Below are 15898 nucleotides of genomic sequence, written 5' to 3' on the forward strand. Positions count from 1 at the left end.
AACAAGGCTAAGAGTCCTTAGGGACTTGCTAAAGCTATACAACTAGTAACTGTCAGAGTTGGGGTTTTGTAACAGGCATTCTAACTCCATGCTTTATTACTGGACACTGATTCTGTGCTTTACATTAAAATAAGCCTTGAGTGACATATATAAAACTAAACTTAAGGGCTCAAAATACTCTGGGCTAAAGATGAAATAAACCAATAATTAGGTTCATGATCCAGATATGCATTGAATGCTGATATATCTTTGAGGTCAGGAGAGCTGGGAGAAGCTTGTTTTCTTTTTTAACTTATTTTTTATTTATTTTGAGAGAGAGAGAGAGAGAGAGAGAGAGAGCAAGTGGGGAGGAGCAGAGAGAGAGACAGAATCCCAGGCAGGTGCCATGCTGTCAGCACAGAGCCTGACGGGCAGGGCTCAAACTCATGAACCATGAGATCATGACCTGAGCCGAAGTCAAGAGTCAGACGCTTAACAGAGTGAGCCACCCAGGCACCTCTGGGAGAAGATGAATTGTGACCTCAATATTAGAAGAAGAGATGAAGAGTGAAGCTAGAAGGGTATATACACTGTGGACAAATCTCTTGTGTAAAGTTATAGATGCATGTCACATTATGGCACATGGGGAAATACAAGTAGTTTGGTATGGCTGGAATAGAGACTTCTGTTTCACTATCAGAGGTTAGAATGAAAAATCGGAACAATTATATTATCAAGGGTCTTTTATGCCATGTAATAGGCTGTGGCCAAATCTACCCCATAGAAATTTTCAATGGTCTATTGAAATCCCTATTTATAAAGTTGTAAAGTTCCTAGGCCTGCAGCAGATGGAGAAATTCTGTATTAGAACAGTGTTGTCTTGCTGGTTCTCTGTATTAACGTGAAGTCCTATTAAGAATAGATGGTGAAGTATGCCCTACCATAGCAGTTCAGGAGGCAGGTCACTGGTTTGGTCAAAGTACAGGAATAAAGCCAACATGACATGTGCCTTCCCATCATTCTTAAGTTCAGGGAATCAGCCCACCCATTCATCTCCCTTCCAGCTTCCTGAACCTCTTCTTAGGAGTTGAGTAGCCAGAAAGATCAGACATATAGGATAGGTACTAACTTTCTTATTTTCATTAGACACCTGCAGAGTTCTTCAGTTCCTTTCACTTGGGTTTCCAACACTAGTTGAGAAAACAATGTAACTAGAAAAGAGAACCCAAATTCTCAGTGGTCCCCAGCTGTGGAAAGGTCTCAGAAGCATAGTTGGTAATTGGCAGAAGAGAAGAGAGCCATGTTCAGTCACTGTGAATACTTCATTACTTGACTATTTATCTTATTAACTAAGAGAATATATGATTATTTTTGATCTGTTATTGACGCTATTTCTCAACACATTATTTTCCTAAACATAATTATTCATAAGTAAAATATCATACTATTTGCTTGCATGCCCACACTTAAGATCTGATAAAGAATAATGATGTATGTAATGGTGTAGGTTATATAAACTTTATCTCTTCACTATTCTAAAAAATGGAGGGAATATTAGTTCCAATAGTCAAATATTGGTTTCTTTATCTTCAAACAGAGTTAATATCTCTTATCTTATAGAGTTATGGGGTATGTTGAAGATGATTAATATAACACAGGAAGATGATTAACATAAAGCAATACTAGGCTCAGAGTTAGCTCTCAACAAATGCTGACTGCTATTTAACACTATTTAACATTAGCATACGCCCTAATGAAATGAGGGAATTCCAATTCTACATATTTGTAACAACAGTAAAAGTAGGAGTATAATGTTTAATTGATTCACAAATATTACTGACTGATGACTATGTTTCAGTCATTATGTCATAGTCAATGAAGACAAAAGTAAACAATACAGGATTTTAGTTCTCAAGAGTTTGATCTTTATGTTGAAACAGGTGGATTTCTAATTTATAAGCATCTGAATTATTACTTACAGAATAATAATAGTTAATAGTTTTATAGTTTATTATGTTCTAGATACAGTTCTAATCACTATTATATATATACATATAATATATACATATGTATATACATATATACACATATGTACACACATACACACATATATGTATACACAACTTTAGATAATAAGCACTATTATTATCTGCACTTTACAAATGAACAAACTGAGGCATAGAAACATCATCGCTTACCCAAGGGTCACAGCTAAATTCTAGCAAGCCTGGGTTTTTAACTCAGATATCTGACTCCACAGATCACACTCTTACTCATTTTATACAGCCTTGTCAAAAAAGAATATATTTTGACATATACCCAAATATATTTTGAAATATACCCAAAACACTTTACAGATGCAGAAACTAAGTCTCACAGAGTTAAGTAGTAACTAGCTGGGTCACATTTGGCAATTCACTGGTCATGATTGTTGAAGGCAATTATTCAATATCAGATCCACCGTGGTATTGGTGATAATTTAGTTTAGACAAATAGTCTACTTGTATCCTTGGCCACAGTGTAAAGCAGGGACCTTCTTTAGGTGACTATTCTGGTATCATATTTAATCTTTGAGGATCAACATATGGATGATCCACTTGCTGATATAAAAAAAAAATAGGGTTTTTTTTTGCTTTGTTTTGTTTTACACTGAAAATATTGCTAATAGGGTTGCTGAAGAACTGATCTTAAAACAAGGGCAATATCCATTTCTAAAGAATGTTAATACAAAGTGTTGTTTCTAAAAACTGATGCAATTGCCACTTTTCAACCAACTTTTAATACAGACATATTCACAAGCCTCTGTCTACTTGTTCAATGAAGTTACTACTCTTCATTTGGGGCATTAATATTGAGAGCCATTGTATTAAAATGTGCCATTGCTAACTGTGTATGAAAAAATGAATTTAAAAAAGTTCATAATGCACCTTCTTTTTTAAAAAAAAGGCTGTATTGGTGAAGCTTAAACTGATATTATTTATATAAACTGTTTGCTTAATATATGACTCTCATTTTTAGATTCAAAAAAAAAGAAAAGGTTTCAAATACAAAGAGGTTTCCTTAGTTCCACACTCTCCATGGCTAACTGAAGACAGTTATTTCCCATAACAATTACATTTATTCTTTGGGGGGGGTGTGTGTGTATATGAATAAAACAGGCATTACAGAACACAGGATAGCTGCACAACTCTTCCTCAGGAGGAATATTTCAGAGGTCTGGGTAGTTGGAAATCAGCCTTAGTTGGCTTAAGAGTCTTCACAAAATCTGATATTCATTAAAAGAAATACTAAGGGGCAAGACTTCCTCCAGTATAGATCCAATATCTGCCACTACTCTCTCCATGTTGAGAATTGAATGGAGGACTATTTAGATTAATATTTTCTCTCTTTCTCTTATTATGCTCTTAACTCAGTGATTTCAAATGAAACCAAACATTTCTGAAACCAGAACAAGAACCAGAGGTCACAAAGAAGCCTAATTGTCAGATGTGAAGGCAAGGTGTTGCCCTTCATCAATAAAGATGATAGTGCCAATACTCCAACAGCAGTCACAGGTGGTGACTTTTCCCCCTCAGTAACAGTGACAGATTTGTACTAACACACTCATACTACCTTTTCAGGGTCCTCTTTTGACCAGTAATACACTATTTGTCAGACTCCTAGTGGGGCAGATTGCTGCCTGTGGATGTGAATCAGAGCAGAGCCAAGAGCTCCCACGTGGGAAATCAGCCTTGACTCAGTACAATGCATTAAATTAGCCGAGATCACCAGCCACAGAGTTTTATGCTATCTAATCAGGTGACTGGACAAAAGAGGACATGTCAGCCTAGAACAATTTCAAAAATTTGTGTCAGGGAAGTATTAATCTGCTGCCCTAGACTGTTGAAAAATACATAGTTTAATATGAAATCATTATAGAAATTTGACATAAGCCATATCAACATCAGTATATTATAAATCATCTTGTATGATTAACTGAAATTCATGTATGTCATTGGTAGGAGAGCAAAGAGAAATTTTAAAACAACATCACCTAACTAAGAGAAAATTTATGGCTAACTAATAGTGTGTATACTTCTATTGAATTCCTCTGGAATTTGAAGAAAGTGATATAATGATGCCATGTCCTTCCTTGTCTCTTTTTGCATGAATGTACTATATGTATATATCTAGACATGATTACAAACATATAAAGCTTGATATGAGGATATTAGAAGTATACTATAACAGAAGACCATCTAGAGGAATTACAAATTCATTAATTTTAAATTCAAGCTTTCTTCCACTTTTTAAATTCTTTGCTTGATCCAAATATTTTAGCTAATTATTTAACAACAGTGATCACTTAAATAGAACTTACTACTTCTCAGGATCTATCTTAACAACCCTATAAGTTTCTATTATTATCGCCATTTTACTGATACAGAAGCTGAAGCATAAAGAAGTAATTAATCTGTCCATGGTCACCAAACTAGTTAATTGGTGAAGTTAAGATTTAAACCAAAGCACTTTGCTTTTATAGTTGTGTTTTTAACTACTAAGCTAAGGCTTATTGTTTAAGAAAACTGTGATGAATATTTTATGCCTAAGGGAGAGCACAGTGTGTATTTATTAAGTCAAAATAAGATTTGTGTTTCCTGATGTTGCTATCTCACAGCCTGGTTAGATATCCCTGCTTTTTCTTTTAATAGAACTGCTTACAAGCCTCTCTTCTAGCTTTTGTTACATAGTATCACCATTACTATTGGTGTGTGATCCTTTGATGGCAGGATGCTCCCACCAAATCTTTTCATTCATAACTAGCCCCATACCTAGTGCAGAATAAGGAGATAATATATATTGGTGGAATGAATGAATAAGAATGTTCACATTTTACTTAAATGTCTACTTTAATCACCACGATTTTCATTTTATTTCATGACTGAAAAACACTAAGATTTCTTTGGAAAATTTTAATTCCACACTTAGCTTCAGAAGGGTATAGCTATATAAGCCCAGGATTTGGGGGGAAGGGGGGATGGTAGATAATTTCCACTCCCTGATTTGAAAGTTTTTATTTTTTTATTTTTTTTTATTTTTTTTAACGTTTATTTATCTTTGAGACAGAGAGAGACAGAGCATGAACGGGGGAGGGTCAGAGAGAGAGGGAGACACAGAATCTGAAACAGGCTCCAGGCTCTGAGCGGTCAGCACAGAGCCCGACACGGGGCTCGAACTCAGGACCGCAAGATCATGACCCGAGCTGAAGTCGGCCGCTTAACCGACTGAGCCACCCAGGCGCCCCTGATTTGAAAGTTTTTAAATGAAGAGTTCAATTTTAGACATGTTGAATTTGAGGACATAAACAAATAAGAGAGTAGTTGGGTATATGGGTCTAGGAGAGAGAAGCAGAAATGAACAAACAAAAAATATCTAAAAAACATTTTTAAAAGTTTCCTGGAGTGCCTGGGTGGCTCAGTCAGTCAAGCGTTCTACTCCTGGTTTGGTTTCAGGTCATGATCTTGTCTTTCATGGATTTGAGCCCAGAGTCAGTCTCCGTGATGACTGCTTGTGATTCCCTCTCCCTCTCTCTCTGCCCCTTTCTAGCTCATGCTCTTGCTGTCTCTCTCTCTCTCTCAAAAATAAGTAAACTCAAAAAATTATAAAAAAAGTTTTCCTAAGTAACTATACGACCAAAAAAAAAAAAAAACCTAGTAATAATATCACTAGGAGAAAAAAATAACCCACTGTAGGGGTGCCTGGGTAGCTCAGTCGGTTAAGCATCCAACTTCGAATCAGGTCATGATCTCAGGGTTCCTGAGTTTGAGCCCCACATTGGGCTCTGTGCTGACCGCTCTGAGCCTGGAGATTGCTTCAGATTCTGTGTCTCCCTCTCTCTCTGCCCCTCCCCCATGCACGTGTGTGTGTGTGTGTGTGTGTGTGTGTGTGTGTGTGTGCACACGTGCACATGCTCACTCTCTCTCAAAAATAAATGTATATATTAAAAAATAACTTTCAGTAAGTAGTTAAAATAGTGTACAGAGAAGTATATATGGATGTTAAAACTTTTATTGTAATAAAGAACTTTAGGGGCACCTGGGTTGCTCAATTGTTTGAGCTTCTGACTTCAGCTTAGGTCATGATTTCGCAGTTTGTGAGTTCTAGCCCCACCTGGGATTTGCTGCTGTCAACACAGAGCCCACTTCAGATCCCTGTTCCCATCTCTCTGTCCCTCCCCCACTTGGGCTCTCTCAATAATAAATTAAAAACATTAAAAAATAAAGAAGTAAAAAAATAAACACATAATTGAAAAAGACTACCAAAAACTTAAGAACAGAATAAAATACTAAATAAAAAACTAAATAAAAATAATTATAAAATAGAATAATAGAAATCATGACACAATGAGATAAGTCAAAAATATAATGATTTTTAAAAAAATAGAACATAAGTTCATAATTTTAGATAGCTGGGAAGGAATATAATCACAGCAAAGGACCTAAAATTAAGGAATATTTACTATTTATAATTGCATACTAACAATGAAGTTATAAAAAGATGATTTGTTTATAAAATAAGAATCAGCATTATTTCCTGTTATTTTGTGCTATTTAACAACCCACCCCAAAACTTAGTGGCTTAGAACAACTTTTTATTATTTCTCAAAATTTGCTGATGCAGCAACTTTGGGGTCATGGTGTCACTTGGGTACATTCATGTAACCTCAGTTATCTGGAAGCTTGAATGGGACTGGGAAGTGTAATTTGACCTCACTTCCATTTCTGGGGTCTTAATAGGGATGTTTGAAAAGCTGGGGTCTCTCTCTACTAGTGGCCTTTCATCATTCAGTGTGCCTAGCCAATCTTCTTTACATGGCTAGCCCTATATGCAAGTGTTTGTCAAGTATCTCCTCATATTACATTTTCTGGCATCCCTTTGATCAAAACAAATTATATGGCCAAGTTCAGTGACAATGTGGGAGTGGAAGTTAATTCCACCTATAAAAGGAAGGAAGGGCATAGAATCCTAGACCACTTATAACCTGACAGCCCATCCTCTGGCCTCCACTATTTATATTCCTCCATGTAAAGTACACTCATCCCTTCCTAAGAACATCAAAAAGTCTGCTCCTGTTATAACACCAGGCTTAGTTTTGAAGTTTAGGATCTAATCATCTAAACTATATCCAGGTGTGGATGGCATGCCTCATGCAGTTCTGTGGGTGGAACCCCTTGGGTGAAAGTAATCAAGCAGAGGCCTGCAAGTTAAAAAGACAGGTCTTCTGAACCCCACCCAACACATGTACCCAACTTACGACGGTTACATAGGGACAAGATGATGACAAGATAATTTCCACTTTTCAGGGAGTGGAAAACTGGAACTACATAGCAGTGACAGGTATATAATTACTTGTAAATTTGACCAAGCACGTCTCCTCAGTCTCTCTACTTCTGTAGCAAGGGGTGTTCCCTGATAAGAGTCTGGTTCTGCTTCCTGGGGGTGATTGCTGAATCAATTCAACTCTTCTGCTTCTTGCTGGCTCTTGGCTATGACTTCTATAACAAAATTCCTTTCCCATAAAAGTGGTTAGAGTTTCATTCTATTTTCTGACTGGAGATATCCTGACCTTCCTTGGAAGGCTGATTTTCCATATTGTTTTAGAGCAGGGAAAACTACTACAAACATGGAATGTTGGGGTAAGATGCCAAATATTTCCCACCACCTGATTAGAAACTGTCTCTTGCCTGTGGCCCAGAAGGCGCTTCTAATTTTGGATTCTGTTTTTCAGACCATGCTAATACAAGTCCTTCATATTTGAAAAGGGATTCATTCTTGACCTCAAAAGCCATATTCACATTTTTTTTTTCTGAAATAGGCTTCCTTTTACTTGGGGCTACATGTAAATTTACTGTGGGAATATGTCCTTAAAATTTTTAGATACCCTGTATTTAGCTGTGAGGGTCTACTAAGCACTGTCTCAAACATTTCAGAGTTCCTAATAATTAATATTTCAATTATACCCTGGATTTTATTTTTATACGTTTATTATGAGAATCTTTTGCTTTCTTGAGTGACTGAAAACAACAAACAATTTAATATTCTAATCCATCAAATCCTGTTTGCAAACTGAACATTTCATTCTTTGGCTCATTTCTCTCTTGAAATACCCCATGATGCCACTAAAGAAAATGAATTGGTACTCTTTCCTTTGTTCATCAAATAGTAAGAGATGCTGACCAGTTCATTTATATGGGCATTCTGCTGGATTAAGGCTTTTTGTTACAATTAAATAAGTTTACCTCTGCTTTAAAATGTCTTGAGGGCAAACTTTATATTGTGTATATCATAGAACCCTCCCTCTAACAGAACTCCCTCTCAGATGGGGGAGGTCAGTGAGAGGACATGGCCATCAGCTGATTTGTGGGCTGGACCCTGGTGATGACATGCTCGTCACCTATCCTTGGAACGTGCATTCGGTCTTCTTCCTCACTCCAGAAGCTGCTTCAAGGACATAGCCCGTAGATAGATGTGGTGTTGAGATCATCTGGATGATACCCATGACTCAATTTGTTAAGACCTCTATATAAACTTATAAGGTTTGGCAGATGGGTGCATAGATCTACTAGTCTCTCAGCTGTCTAACGCTAGCTTTGCAAGCAAGTTCCGTGGCTTACTAAGCCTGCCACCTACCAATATGGGATGGCCTGCCTTTTTCTTTGCTCTCTCCCTCCACATATGGGGTCCAGTTTCATATTATACCTAGGAAGGTCCCAAAGAGGTTTCAAACTATCATTCATTCATTCATTCATTCTCTCTCTCTCCCCTCTTCCCTCTCCCCTTTCTGGAACAGACCCACACCCCCCACTCCAGTCTCCCATTCTACCACTACTGTATTCAGCAAAATTCAGATGGAAAGTCTTGGCAGGAGGATAAATAGCTCCCCTTTGGACATATAAAACTCCAATCCCTCAGTGACAACCAAATGGTCATAAAACTTCTGCCGGTCTCTCTTTACCTCAGTAGAGTCCCCTTTTCTCTGGCAGATCTAATCCTCTAGTCCCCCATCCCTTGACCCAGCAAATGCATCCAGTGATCATAAATGAGTACTCTCCCAAGAAGGGCTCACTCTAACTGCATTTCCATTAAACATCTTTTCATGTATATATTTTAAGATATGTATATATATATAAAATATTTTACTTTGTTATTTTTCAATTGTTATCAAAGTAACAGTGGTCTACTCTAAGCTTCTATATACTAAAAGAAAGAGAGAGAGAGAGAGAGAGAGATAAAGAGAAAGAGAGAGAGAGAGACTAACTTCAACTTATGTTCTAAATAGTTTTGCAGTCTATTTGATTTCTGGTTTGATATATCAGCTCTCAGCATTCTCTCCTGTTTAGTTCTAATTTTAAGATTATTTTTAAATGTACAGTTTCAACATAGAAGTTTCTTCTTTTTTTATATTTTGTTCTTTTCAGTGGATTGCGAGGAGAAAAATGCTTATACTTTAACAGCTTTCCTGGAAACATGGACAACCATATTTGTAGTTTTTTATAACTTTATTTCACTGCATCATTTGTATTTGTTTTTGTTGTTGTTTTGTTTTGTCTTTTTTTTTTTTTTGGTCCTCAATAGGTTATAATCTCCATAAGCATAAATTATCTTTAAATGATGAAAATTATCTCTGACAGCCCCAGATTATCTAAAATTGCATCACTCATGTATCTCACCTAAAACAGTACCAATAAAACTTTTAGTGATGAAAAAGTCTATATCTGTACTGGAAAATATGGTATCTAAAGTCATAAGAGGCTACTGAGAACATGGGAATGTCTAATACAGCTGAGGAAATGGATTTTAATTTTAATTTATAGTTAATATAAATAGCTACATGTGACTAGTGACCATCATACTGGACAGCAAAGATCATTCCTTTCTAGAAACAACTCATTCCCTTCTGGAAAGTATATTAGGATTTGCCTTTGCATTCATTTGTAAATCTATTATATTGTTTGCTGGAGGCAAGTACTTGCCACCTATGCTTTAACAAAGCTTCCTCATAGCCCACATGTTGATTTTGTCTATTTGCTGTCATTTGGCCTAATTTCCTCATTTCTAACATGTTAATTTCCCAGGAGCTTGGCTTGAGCACTGTATTGAACACCAATCCAGCGACAATTCAGAGTCTTTCCACTAATTTGCTCCTTTTGTATCATTTCACTGGAGGCTAGCTCCTACCCTATAGACCCTTCAGCCTCTTGCTGAAATACTATAAATTTAGTTCCTGGCCAGGGCCATGGTATTACAGTTAACCTGTTACCAAAATCCTGGTATCTCCCACCTGAGAGGACTCCATGAATATTGACTGGTTTGACACAATCCTTTAGAGAGAGTGCATGGATTATAAATTGACCTGCCTATTAATCAGTTACTATTCTTATGCAGTCCTAATATTATTTTCCTCATTCCAACTACCCCCATTAAAGTCAGGGCTCATCATGATTCACTGTGATTTCCTCTTAAGTAACTAGACACTTGATTAGAATTCAATACAGTAATTTTAATTGGTTGATAGATGTCAAATCAGAGAAAACAAAGAATAAGGGAAACAACCAAGTACTAAAGAGCACTGATGGACAATGGTTACCTTTAATAGGAAGAGGAAGAGATTACTGAGTTGCCAATATTGAACTGGGAAAAATAAATATTTATTTCACTTACAACTTCTAATTATCTCATTTCAAGTTTGAATATTTTATGTATTTTGTTTGCTCTTTTATCAAAAAGTCACTAATTTAGAATTTGACAGTAGCTCTCTCCACTACCTGCTACTCTGGCTGCATAAGTCTGTCTTTTCAAGAGTACAATCCCACTACTGAAATAACACATGATGTTTAAAGTATCTATTCAGTTAATATTAATTAAGCATACCTTGAAATTTCACTGGAAAAAAACGATTGCTTTATAGACCTTCTGGACTGAGTTCATTTAAAGAAAGTAATTACCCTATTAATGGTTTGGGGTTATTCTCTTTTGTAAGTGAATAAAATTATAACTGAATTATTTATTAAAAAAAGAATGATTTATGGAGCTTTAAAGGACACACATATAATTTTAAGGGATTCCATTTTTCAAAGCCTCTGAGAGATATGCCATTTTAGTTCAACATTTAAGATCTGCAATTTTGACACTAAAAGCACACAGAGAACTTCATTAATCTCAACCAACGATAGACATCAGTTCCAAAGGAATATACCATCAGCCCAAAGAAATATATATACCATAAAAGCATATGTGGAAGTTTTATTTTTATAGAGAATTAAAAAGAACTACTTTATTTATAAATGTCTTACCAAAGATACAGTGAATACTTGAACCTAATTTTAGTCACATACTTGCAGCCACTTCAGATACGAGGTTTTCTAATGCAACTGAGCTGAAACAGCATATGGATTATATTTTTAGGCAATCTAAAAAATTTGAGTGAAAAAAAAATCTGCAAATCTAAGTGAAAAGAATAAATATCATTCTCTGTCAACACAGAAGGTGTTACTCTCTTAATTATCATAGTAAGAAATATAAAGGAACAAAATAAATTCAGAAGAAAAGAGAAAATATCTACACAGGGAGTGTAGATTTGGGGAAATAATTCTGTCACTTATAAGATGGCAATGTTCATTACTTTGAGATTTTCATACAATTTTCCCTTTTACATGAAAGTGAAATAAATGTTCATAGTTACCTAGACCATTTCAATGTAAAAACCTGTCTGTACACATATTTTTACTTAATCAGTTGGATGTCCAATTCAAAAATCTCCATTGCATTAATATGTATAAACAGAAAGGGAAAAGCAATACATTTATTCAGTGTTAGTGGATGATTTTAGAATGAACATCTGGTTGAGAGAAAAAAAATGCAGCTTTGAGATCCCTGTGGGTACCCACATTTTAATTATAAAAAATTAGTGTTAGTATCTCAAGGAACATATCTAAAAAGGAAGCAGTTCTCAAAACCTCAACCTAAAAACAATAAAATGTAGCTGCCAATATATAAATTTAGGTAGTCTTTTAAAATACTCATTCTATTTTAAGGGAGAAAGTAAAAGTTCTACAGAGAAACGTGTAGCTTTCACCCATAAAAAAGGAAATGAAAGATATTAAATATTTTATATGAAGATACAAAAATGTATATGTTCTGTTTCAAAAAAACGTCTTCAGTTAAAACTTATTTACAATATAAATTGTTTCTTACAATTATGTATTACATATAAAATGTTATGAAAGTATTTTAGCAAAATCCATTTATTACCAAAGACATATAAAATACCAAATAAAGGCTCAAATCATTTCTAGCATATCACATTCATTTATCTAAATACCAGAAATAAGTGTCTTGCTATAGGCCAATTACTGATTAAGTGGCATGGACTCTCCCATAAATACAACTTTATGTCTATGTTATTTGCAACAGGGAAGAAAAATAGGAGACTAGAGTAAGAGTAAAATAAAAATTTTAAATGTGATAAGAACCAAAGCCAAAGAAGGAAAAGCTAATTCTAATTAGGAAAATACAGAACTAATTCTAATATAGCTAAGGAATGTTGGCAAACTTCTGAAAGATAGGAATGAATGTGACTAAATCATGGAGGGTAAGAATATTTAAGAGGGACATCATGAAACAGATACAATAGGGTAGGAATCAGAATTTTTTTTTTCTACAATGGACTTGATAGTAAAAATTAGTTTCTGTTGCAATTACTCAACACTGCCATTGTAGAATATTCTCAGACAATATGTATATGAATAAACATGGTGGTTTTCCAGTAACACATTTTTAAAAAGTTGAAACAAGGCTATGGACTTTCATGAATGACATTCATCCACCTACCCATTTAATTAATATTTTTTAAGGGTCAGTAAAAGTTCTAAGATGCTACAAGGCTCTGGAGATATGATGGTGAATACATGAGCTCTCTGTCTTCAAGAAGCTTGCATCTAGAAAGACTAGTCATCTTACACCAAGTCATTCCATTTTATATTCATTAGGTCTTAGTTTGAAAGTTTAATGAATCCCCCCCCAACTCACCCCAAATCACTTGGATTTAAAAGGTGGGGTGCTCGCTTCGGCAGCACATATACTAAAATTGGAACGATACAGAGAGATTAGCATGGCCCCTGCGCAAGGATGACACGCAAATTCGTGAAGCGTTCCATATTTAAAAAAAAAAAAAAAAAAAAGGTGGGGGGGGGGGCGGGAAGGACTGGGATAATTAATCTTTCTTAAATTCCTAAATCCTCATTGACCAACTTTTCCTTATCCGGTTTTAAGGGACCAGTTTGTATAGTTTGTATCACTACAATCTTCCTGCAATTAAAAAACTCTAAATACTCAATTAAAAATTAGCTTTTCCTTTTTACTCCAAATTTCTTCCTGCCACCAGCCCTGGTAACTTCTAATCTACTTACTATCTCTATGAATTTCACTATTCCAGACATGTCCTATAATGCAATCATAAAATACTTGTTCTTTTGTGTCAGCCTTATTTTACTTATCCTAACATTTTCAAGGTTCATCCATGTTGTAAAATACATCAAAATTTCACTTTTTTGTGGTTAAATAATATCCCATCATATGTATATCCTACATTATGTTTATCTATTCATCTGCTGATAGACACTTGGACTGTTACCATCTTTTGGCTATTGTGAATAATGCCACTAGAACATTCATTGCTAGGATCTGTTTAATTCCTGTTATGTGTGTGTGTATAATATTTTGGGGTCATGTGGTAATTCTAATAAACCAATAGGATTGCACTTTTTTTGTAACTTCTTTTATGATTTATAAGTAAATACATGGAAGAATAATTGCTAACTTATGTTAACTGGTACATTATGTATAAAAGTATAATATGTGACAATAACAATATAAAAGGGAAGGGTAGAGATATATAGGAGCAGAGTGTTTGTATACTATTAAAATTACATTGTTAATATTCAAAATACATCGTTATAGTAAGATATTAATTGTAATCCCCTAGGAATCTGCTAAGAAATCAACTAAAAGTATACAGAAAAGGAAAGAAGGGAATCAAATGGTACACTACAAATATTCAACTACTCTCCCAAAAATGGAGAAATTGAGACAACAAATAGCAAACTGGCAGTAGTATTCCCTACCTTATCAGCAATTCCTTGAAAAGTAAATAGACTGAACTCTCCAATGAAAAAGCAGATTAACAGAGTTAATAAAAAACATATTCAATCTGTGTACTATTTACCAGACTCATGAAACATAAACACACAAGAGGTTAAATTTAACTGGATGCAAAAATATTCCTTAAACATTGCAACCAAAAGACACCTGAGCAAATTTATTATCAACAAAATAGAGTTTAAGTAAAAAAAAAAAACTGTTAAAAGAGACCCAAAAAATGACATTTTATATGGATAAAGTTTCAATTCAATGAAAGATAGAACAATTATAATCATGTGTGCACCTTACAACAAGGTCCCAAAATATATGAGGCAAAAATGGACAGGATTGAAGGAAGAAATATTTCTACAATAAGGGCTGGGACTGAAATACACTTCTTTCACTAATGGATAGAATGAGACAAGGATGTGGAAAGCTTGAACACTACTATAAACCAATCAGTCCTAATAGATTTTTACAAAGCATACTACCCCAAAAAGGAGAATACACATTCTTTCCAAGTGCACACAGAACAATCTCCAGAATAGACTATATGTTATCCTACAGAAGCTTATTTACTTAAATAAACTTTAAGACTGAAATCATATAAGGTATCTTTTCCAATCACAAGAGAACGACACTACAAATTAATAATGAGATAAGCTGATAGTAATGAGAGTTCATCAAAAAACAGCAATCAATGAAAGAAGTATTAAATTTAACTTAGAAAATAAAATTTAAGCTCTTAATAGGCAGAATTAATAGTAAACTATGTACAGTAAAAGGTAGACCTTATGACCTTGATGGATACTGAAAAGTATCCAGATCAAACACAAAATATAAAAAAAAAAGAATAGAAAATTTAAAAAATATTGTAATACTACATTAGGTATCATGAAAATTCCTAATATATATCCAAAAAGAGACCAGTAACCAGTAAGGATAAATACTAGGACACAAAGAATGACATCACTAAATGGCTTAAAAAAAAATCTGCCCAAGAATGGGGCATCTTAGTCAGTTAAGCATCTGTCTCTTGGTTTTGGCTCAGGTCATGATCTCATGGTTTGTGAGTTTGAGCCCCACCATCCAGCTCTGCAGTGATAACATGGAGCCTGCTTAGGATTCTCTCTCTCTTCCTCTCTCTCTGCCCCTCCCCTGCTTCTGCTTCCTCTCTCAAATGAATAAATAAACTTTAAAAATATTTTAAAAAGTGTGCCTAAGTATGTATATTTTTTAATCAGAAAAAGGGTACTTTTTAAATGAAAGAGAAGCAAAGATATTCTGGAATCTTATTGTTAAGAGTAAGAAGCCCAATTCCATAAAACCTTTCCTGCTGTCAGTCATGACCTGAGAAGACAGCAACAACTGAGCAAGTTAGTCATGATGGTATAACCAGTACAGATACATTCCTTACCCCCTTAATGAAGAACATCTTGGGGCACCTTGGTGGCTCAGTTAAGCATCCAACTTCCACTCAGGTCATCATCTCACAGTTTGTGGGGTTAAGCCCTACCTCGGGCTCTGCGCTGACAGCTCAGAGCCTGGAGCCTGCTTTGGTTTCTGTGTCTCCCTCTTTGTCTCTCCCCAACTAGTGCTCTCTCTCTCGCTCTTTCTCAAAAGCAAATAAATAAACATTAAAAAATGAAAAAAATCTCTGGGCCCAACTGTTTTTTGTTTTGTTTTGTTTAGCTGGTGAATTTTTATTAAACCCACAGAGGTAAAAATCACACTGTGTGGG

General features: G+C 35.1%; 1 non-coding gene across 1 annotated transcript; it reads left to right on the forward strand.

Moving 5' to 3' along the window:
- The first annotated feature begins 13075 nt into the window (after positions 1-13075).
- On the forward strand, positions 13076-13181 carry LOC128772855 (U6 spliceosomal RNA). The gene has a single exon (XR_008416967.1). It is a non-coding gene; the product is annotated as a U6 spliceosomal RNA (small nuclear RNA).
- Positions 13182-15898: the final 2717 nt, after the last annotated feature.

The sequence above is a fragment of the Panthera pardus genome, unplaced genomic scaffold (genome assembly GCF_024362965.1).
Source record: "Panthera pardus isolate Hobbes unplaced genomic scaffold, ASM2436296v1 HiC_scaffold_10, whole genome shotgun sequence".
Lineage (NCBI taxonomy): Eukaryota > Metazoa > Chordata > Mammalia > Carnivora > Felidae > Panthera > Panthera pardus.